Source organism: Nesoenas mayeri (assembly GCF_963082525.1).
Source record: "Nesoenas mayeri genome assembly, chromosome: 3".
Taxonomy (NCBI): Eukaryota; Metazoa; Chordata; class Aves; order Columbiformes; family Columbidae; genus Nesoenas; species Nesoenas mayeri.
In genome coordinates, this window is record NC_137544.1 from 47088891 (window position 1) to 47098029 (window position 9139).

Here is a 9139-nt window from a genome sequence, read left to right on the forward strand (position 1 = left end):
TTAAAACAAAATAAATCTCCAAGAAAAAAAAATGCACTTAAATGTGCTGTTGTTTTATGATTTTTTTCCTTTTTGTGCATGCATTCCTTCATTCATCTACCTGCCTGGTCACAGATCAAACAAAACTGGGCCTGAAGTCTTTGAAAAATATGTGTAAGTGTTCTTGGAGGCTGTATGTATCTATGTCCCTGCCATTTTTGCTCCTCCCTCACTGCCTCTTGGTTTCTGCAGTGTTTAAGGCATGGGGGGAATATGCCCCACAGATAGCACAGTGCAGAGTGAGGTCCTGATCTCGGAGAAGAGCCCCGGATGGATGCACTGCCTGCAGCTTCATTCATTTCACGGCGATCTGTGCAAGCGCAGTTTGCTCCTGCTGCATTTGGGCCAGCGTACCAAGCATGTTCTGCTTGCCCTTTTGTAAGGACGTGGGTTTTCTATCCATGAGCTCCCCCTGAAATCGAGCCTAGGTTCTTAAAGCACCAGCCTCTGCCCCAGGTGCCCCCAAAACTGCAACAGCAACATACCTGCATGTCCTGAGCTATCTTGGACAACAGCATTTGCTTCCCAGCTCTTGGCCAGCACAGCCAGTGCTGCTGATGGAGGGTTTTGACATGTCCGGTGAGCTCTGTAACTGTTTGACTGATTTCATTAACCAGCCGTGTAAGGCAAACAACAGCATAAGCGTGCCTGCTTGGAAGGGCATGTACAGCAAAGCTTGTCTCCCGAGTAAACAGCTTGCTGCATCTCTATTTATTCATCTGAACTTGGCTGTAAAATGAAGGCCGTGTGTATTGATTTTGCTTTTGTCAGTGGTCCAGAATTGTTAGCACACATTTTCACTCTTCTGAAAAACAACAGACTCTTTAGAGGAATCTTTCTCTCTCGTGAGCTGCTTTTTTCCAGAAACAGAATCAGCTTGTCAAAAATCATCAGGACAGCAGAGGTAGAGAAAGCGATGTAGGCTGGAGCTGGCTTCATGCATTTCCACTGATCACAAACTTACCTTAGCTTTCCTGAAAATTTGTCTGCCTTACACTTTCTTAACATCTCACCCCAACATTCGGAATCTGAAAAACTGCTTTGGACAGTTGAATCAGTTCATTGTTTGCTATTTTAAAAATATCTACAGCTGCATATCTGGCCAGAAATCTCCAAGTACACATAAACCTTCAGCAAAATGTAGACCAAATGGTACAATACATTATGCAAAAGAAACCTGCTTTATTTTTGAGGCCAAATCCATCCCTTGCATGATGCCAGCAAAATGAATAGAATTACACAAAGGATGTAAGAAGGTCCTTCACAATTAGTGGGAACCCAGCAAAGGCTTGTAGAACAGTGCTTGCTCACTGCCGGCGTTATTTATTACACACTAAGACCTAAGAGTCAAGCCAAGCTCTTTCCTGGAGAACTCACCACCGAGGAGCCAGACAAAGAAAGTCCTGATGCACTGGGAGATACAGAGGAAGGTTCCTGCATGCAACAGCCATCAGTCCAGTGCTTGCACACCTGCAGTTTCAAGATGCAGAGACTCTCTTCACAAGCAGAGAGAGGCAGCTTTGCCTCAGGTCTGTAAGCCAGCCCAGTGTGGGTCCTGTCATGCTGCCGGGTAGAGGGGAGTTGGCCATGATCAAGCCGCATGAGTCCTTCTGCTGGCACCGAATTCTTACTGTCAGTGACAATTTTGCCATTGTGATAAGAGGGGGTCTGCGTGCTGCAGACACTCTGCATTCATTACCTCTTGTGTTGTCTTAGATAATTTTGAGGGCTTTATTTTTTTTCAGAACTACTACACCTCAGTATTTGAGTGACCCAACATGAACACGAAAGTCCCTCAAAATGAAAACATTTTATGCTTTCTCCATGCTAAATGACAGAAATAAAAATTACTTTGTTCAAATAAGTGCTGCACGCCAAATTTGCAAGGATGCTTATCCAAGTGAGATATCCCATTCTGAGGTCCATATTTGGACACTCAAATCAGCACTCAACCAAACACATGCATGAGGCATTTCAGTGCCATTTGGAGTGTCCATATATAGAACTGGATGCCCTAACTTCATTGCCTTTGTTTTAAAAATAGGCCTGGAATATGTAAAGGCATCATTTAATAACAACTATGACAAACATCCTATGCTTGAAACTAAGAACCAATTTGCTGGTGCTGGTGCAGGATGACTCCCCTAGAATTGCTCTGAATTTGTATACAGAGGTGTAATTCAGAATAAGAAACGGCCCCTTGATTTGCTTTGCCTTCCACTCTCACCCAAAGCTGACTTGATGTTTGCGATCTGTGAGTACGGGAAGGTGGTACTTGGGCAGTATCTACACACATGTGCACAACAGAGGCACAGAAAGAGAGAGTCTGGAATCGAGTCGAACCTGCTTTGTTTTGAATGTAACAGCTCAAATGTTTTGAAATGGGTAGAACAGCTTTAAATAGGCCTGCACGCTTTACCTGTTATTCACATGGTACTGGGCAAAGAAATGCAATGCTAGCTTGAGTACTACTGGAAGATTTTCCACAAAGCATAAGATGCACCAGCAAAACACACAGAGCTGTGAAAAACAGCTGAACAGCAGCTCCTGGCTGTTTTCTTCCAGCAACAGTGGGACCGTGGCCCCTCAGAGGTGCGATGGATGCTGGCTGCAGGGTGCTGCAGCACCTCCAAGGAGATGGGCTCTCTGACGCAGGAGTGCTCCTCATCCTGCCACGGTGACCACTCAAGACCTGTTGGGACTTGAACTTCTGTGGCACTGTGATGAATTGACACAGCCATGAGGCAAAAAAAAAGAATAACTTAGGCTGCTGACAGTCTCTTTTCTTGAAGCTTTTCCCTGGTGCATAAGCATCACCTATCTACTGGAGCAAGTGAGTGTCCCAGCCAATTCACCCATCACTCTACTGAAGTAGTTTTCCAAGGACATGTAAGACACAGAGAGGCAGCCAGGTGACCAGGACCTTTCCTTATACATGATGCAAGCATCTAAAAGTGGTATGTCCCTACATCAAATGCCCAGGCACCTGGTTTTCACCTAGGGCTCATTGGCACCCAGACAGCCTGTGTTGTAAGTGGGACACTGCCCAAACTTGGGAAGGAAAGCTTAGTTATTATTAGATGATACAATGGCTTAGGATAGAGATATGTTGTGATTCCTACCTCTCAGCAGGCCAGCTTTTTCTTTGAAGTACCTTGCTGGACCTATTTAGTAAAATAAAAAGGCTTGAGGAAGAAGTAACATCACCTTCTTTTCTAGAAAATGTTTGTTGTTCGGGGGCTTTCTGAGGAGCTGGGCGAATCAGCTTCACTCCCCTTCTCCAGCTGAAAGAATCAAGCCCACATGGGCCCATGCGAAATGAGGTGTTGATAGAGACTCTCAGCCCTTCCCATGTCCCAAGCCAAGATTGATGAGATATAATCTGTCCTGGACTGCCCACTGGGACATGAGCTATGCCAAGAAAGGCAGGAGAGGTGCTCTTCTCTCTTCATGGAAGAGATGTGAATATGACATCCACAGGGCCAGGAAGAGGGAGTATAGCCCTTGAGTTAGCACTTGAGGCTCTCTCCTAGAACAAGGATGCCTGCTGCTGCTCCCAAAATGGCTTCAGAGTTGCTGCTGCAAATACCGACCCATTACAGAACCCATCTCTGAAGCAAAGGGAGCCTTCCCGCAGCTCGGTGTCATGGTCCACCTCAGCACATCGTAGCCCCATGGACCTCCACACTGCCAGGGGCCCCAGCAGTGCAGGGCAAGGAGGGTGGGCAGCTGCAGAGATCCCTGGGGCCACCATGCTGAAGGCATCACCCAGTCAGCTTTAGAGCAAGGAAGCAGGTCAGGCTGGCAAGATTGCACGAGCAGGCCTGCCCCGCATTTGTTGTTTGATATTGGGCTGGCAACGTGTGCTTGCAGCCCAGGCAGCCAGTTGTATCTTGGGCTGCAACAAAAGGAGTGTGGCCAGAAGGCTGAGGGAGTTGATTCTGTCCCTCCACTCTGAAGGCTCCAGGGAGACCTTATTGCAGCCTTTCAGTACTTAAAAGTGGCCTGTAAGAAAGATGGGGACACACTTTTTAGCAGGGCGTGTTACAATAGGACAAGGGGTAATGGTTTTAAAATAGAGGAGCGGACATTCAGGCCAGACATGAGGAAGACATTTTTTACAATGAGAATGGTGAAACACTGCCACAAGTTGTCCAGAGAGGTGGTAGGTGCCCTGTCCCTGAAGACATTCCAGGCCTGGCTGGATGGAGTTCTGAGCAACCTGATCTAGTTGGAGACATCCCTGCTCGTTGCAGGGGGTTGGACTTAGATGACCTTTGAAGGTCCCTTCCAACCCAAACCATTCTTTGATTCTATGATTACCTGCCCTCTCCTTCTGGAGCACCTCAGGAGACGTGCTTTTCAGTTCTTGCCAAGGGTGATTGATTTATTGCCTCCCAATCGCTAACATGGTCTTTGGCATGACAGGCATTACCATGTATGTGGAACATAATGTTTGGGGGGGAACTTTGGAGCAGCCGTTCCCACTATTTAGCTCGCAGGTATCTTGCTAAGCATAAGCCTAAGCACTGAAGCACGACTGGATGCTGGGGAAAGCTGGCTGCCGCCCACCCATGAGAGCAGTCCGGAGGGATGATTTACGGGCAGGGTCAGGTAGAGGAGCTGACACAAACGGGTCAGAGAGGACGGGTGCCAGCCCACAGGCTTATTGTCAGTCGACATCCAGGGAACGGGGCGGGAAAGGAGGGGGAGCGTGAGTCGAATTCCTTAATAATGTGAATTATAAAATCATTTCCTGTGTTAGGGGTTAGGAAAGAGAGCGAAGGACCCAGAGATCTTCCAAACAGAAAACAGCTTTTGTTAAGGCTTTTGGCCTAAGGAGTTTGGAGGGGGGGTGGTGAGAAGGGAAAGTGCTGGCACATTTTTGGCTGGAAGCCTCAGACAACATATTTTTTATTCTAGTCTTTATTTTTCAAAATAAAATCATGGTGAGGCAGCAACAAAGAGGGGAGAAGAGGGTGAAATTAAGGGGAACAGTACCCAAGTATTTCCCCCTTCTTATTCTCCCTGCCATTAAACACACAGGGTCTCCTTTATTATATACAGTAGCGGGATTAAGCCAGCAGCCCAAAGTCTAGGAATGCAATGAGATACTTTTGTACTTATTGATCTTTCCTTTTTTTTTTTTTTCTTTTTTTTTTTAGGGAGATTGTTTTCATGAAAGTTTAATTCACCTTTTCTAGCTTTTGAGTTTAACTGCTACCCATTTTATTCTGCTTCTTTTTGAAATGCTAAATCCATCGGTAGGTTTTAGTTTTCCTGGTGTAACTTTTCAGAAACTGTATATCTGCATAGCAACCCCACTGCAGGCAGCTTATGTCACGGTATCACATGTCAGAAAGATGAAAAGAACTCCAAATCCGAGCTGCTCCGCAAACTTATGTCCCCCGTTCTCGGACGTATATCTTCCGTACTTAATATAAGTGTCAGGAAGGCAATTTCAAGGCCGGAGAGGTGCGAAGTTTTATCTCGGAGATGACAAAAAAAAAAATGACACATGACCTGTGCTTAGCCTTGTGCGGACAATCAAATGAGAAACAAAGATTGTCTTTTTCCTCCTCTCCCCGTGGCCCCCACCTCCCTGTGTCCCTGTTGTCTGCTTCCAACTGCAACTTGAGCCTGGATCCCGAGCCCCGTGTCCAGATTAGAGATTGTTGACTCAGATTTAGTGGTGAAACTTGAGCCAGGCACTGTTGATGGCATAGCCTTGAAGGAGCAGGTTTACTTCAAGCCAAAAGAGAGATTACATTTCAGAGGAGAGCCTGCCTTTTCTTTATCACAAACTTCCTGATCTCCCTCTGTTTTAACAGTGTGTCTGTCCGTCCCCGCTCCCCCCCTGGCTACTCCCCCCCCCGCCATGTGCCTAATTTCAATTCCTTCTATAGGGTGTCATAAATCAGGAAATTAGCAAGTGTGTAGCTGCCCTTTGCCACAGGCAGAGACAATGAGCTTGCTGTGTTTTTAACTAGTGGGTAGCACTTAACATAATCAATGGAGAGCTACGTGCAGAAAGGATGAAAAATTGGGTCTCGGTCTGACCACTTACAGGGTATTTCTCATCACCCAGGCAAGCTGCTTTTATGAGAATATGACATGCCCTGGAAGCTTGCTCTCCATTTTGCAGGAGAGTCATTAAAAGAAATCATTACATGTTTTTTTTTGTTCCTTGGCACACACACCGCTTTTCCTTGGCTTCTGATTTCATCCATCTTTCAGGCGCTTCGTGCCTTTAGTAATTGATGTGCAAGATTTTTCCAAACCTCCAAATGTTTTTCCATTTGGCAAACTGTGTCCCAAAGCCTCCACAGAATGTAACTGTAGAGTTTTCTTGTACTTCAAAACATGAGCCCTGTTAGCACAAAGATGCATCTAATACTTGTAATCCTGTACATAAAGCCTATAAGTTCATATAAGACAATCAAAGGCATCATTTCTTCTTGTGAGTCTTTACCAGCCTTGTTGCTGTAACCCCTTATGTGACACACAAAAGGAGAATTTCTCTATGAGCATTGTTGTTTTCTTTAACTATAGTTTTTGGAAGCTTTATTGTACCATATGGAGAACTATTTTATTCTGCTGCCGGTAGCTTTCTCAATACTGGCTATAAATTAGATAATTTTCCTTGTGTCTGATAGCTACACACTATCAGTCAGACATGTTTGCTCTCATAGGAAGATCCTGGAGAATTTGACAGAACCATGGAATGATTTGGGTTGGAGAGGACCTTAAAAATCATCTAGTTGCAACTCCCCTGCCATGAGCAGGGACACCTTCCACTAGACCAGGTTGCTCAAAGCCCCATCCAACCTGGCCTTGAACACTTCCGGGGATGGGTCATTCACAGCTTCTCTGGGCAGCCTGTTCCAGTGCCTCACCACCCACACGGTGAATAATTTCTTCCTTATATCTAATCTAAATGTGCCCTCTTTCAGTTTAAAGCCATTACCCCTTGTCCTATCACGACATACTCTTGTAAAAAGTCCCTCTCCAGCTTTCCTGTAGGTCTCCTTTAGGTGCTGGAAGGCTGCTACCCGACCTCCACAGAGCCTTTTCTTCTCCAGGCTGAACAACCCCAACTCTCCCAGCCTGTCCTCATAGGAGAGGTGCACCAGGCCTCTGATCATCTTGGTGGCCCTACTCTGGCCTCGCTCCAACAGGTCCATGTCCCTCTTACGTTGGGTGACCCAAAGCTGGATGTAGTGCTCCAGGTAAGGTCTCACCAGACTGGAGGAGAGGGGCAGAATCACCTCCCTTGACCTGCTGGTCACGCTGCTTTTGATGCAGCCCAGGATGCAGTTGGCTTTCTGGGCTGCAAGTGCACATTGCTGGGTCATGTTGGGCTTCTCATTAACCAACACTCCCAAGTCCTTCTCCTCAGGGCTGCTCTCAATCCATTCCCTGCCCAGCCTGTATTTGTGCTTGGGATTGCCCCAACCCATCTGCAGGACCTTGCACTTGGCTTTGTTGAACTTCATGAGGTTTGCATGCTCACATCTCTCAAGCCTGTCACAGTCCCTCTGGATGGCATCCCTTCCTTCCAGTGTGTTGACCGCACCACACAGCTTAGTCTCATTGCCACACTTGCTGAGGGTGCACTCAGTCCTACTGTCTATGTCACTGACAAAGATGTTAAACAGTACCAGTCAAAATACCGACCCCCGAGGATTGCCACTTGGCATTGGTGTCCACTTGGACATTGAACCATTGACCACAACTATTTGAATGTGACCATCCAGCCAGTTTCTTATCCACCAAGTGGTCCATCCAACTAACCCATGTCTCTCCAATTTAGAGTCAAGGATGCCATATGAGGCAGTGTCAAATGCTTTGCACAAGTCCAGGTAGATTACATCAGTTGCTCTTCCCTTATCCACCAATGCTGTAACCCTGTCATAGAAGGCCACCAAATCTGTCAGGCATGATTTGCCCTTAGTGAACCCATGCTGGCTGTCACCCATTACCTCCTTATTTTCCACATGCCTTGGCATAGTTTCCAGGAGAATTTGCTCCATGATCTTGTTGGGCACAGAGGTGAGACTGACTGGCCTGTGGTTTCCCGAGTCTTCTTTTTTCCTCTTTTTTAAAAATGGGGCTTATGTTTCCTCTTTTCCAGTCAGTGGAACTTCACCAGACTGCCATGACTTCTCAGATATGATGGATAGTGGCTTATCAACTTCATGCACCAGTTCCCTTCAGGACCCGTGGATACATCTCATCAGGTCCCATGGACTTGTGCACCTTCAGGTTCCTTAGATGGTCTTGAACCTGATCTTCTCCTGCAGTGGGCAGCTCTTCATTCTCCTAGTCCCTGCTTTTGCCTTCTGTGACTTGTGTTGTGTGGCTAGAGCACTTGCCGATGAAGACTGAGGCAAAAATGTTGTTGAATACCTCAGCCTTCTCTGTATTCCGGGTAACCAGGTCTCCAGTTTCCTTCTGTAGAGGGCCCACATTTTCCTTAGCCCCTAGAAAGCAATAACCCTCCCACCACATGGAATTTAATGACATTTTTTTTTCCTACTTTAATACTTAAAATTAAAAAAAAAAAATAAAAAAATCATGTTTTCCACCCTTCATTAAGTTCACGGGTTTGTAGACTGTTTTTTACACAAGTCTCCTCACCTTGGTCCTGTCCAGCCCCAGTTCTTCTGAGATGCACATGTGCCAGCAGTTATCCAGGCTGGGCTTTTTGAGGGCTCCTAGGGAGATCGGGCACTCGTATGCATTTTGGGGAGACTTGAGAAGGTTGCCCAGCATGATTAACATGAGCTGAAGAAGCAGCTAGGTTGCCCTGAGTTGCAATCTGGCCTGCTGTGGCTTTCTTCAGGAATGCAAATCCAAGGGGAGATTCATTAAATGTTTTTTACAACGCGGTCCAGTGAGTGATATCTCCGAAATGGCAGGGTATGTAACCATGAGAAAGGAGATCTTTCTTCGGCCATCCATGCTCATGGGAAATCACCAGGCATTGAGGAACAGCAACAGTATCTTTGCTTGAATTTGTTTATTTTGAAAATCCCTAAGTAGTTTACAAGGTTGCACTATAAAATACTTCCATTTGCTGAAAGTCCCAACTGGACTA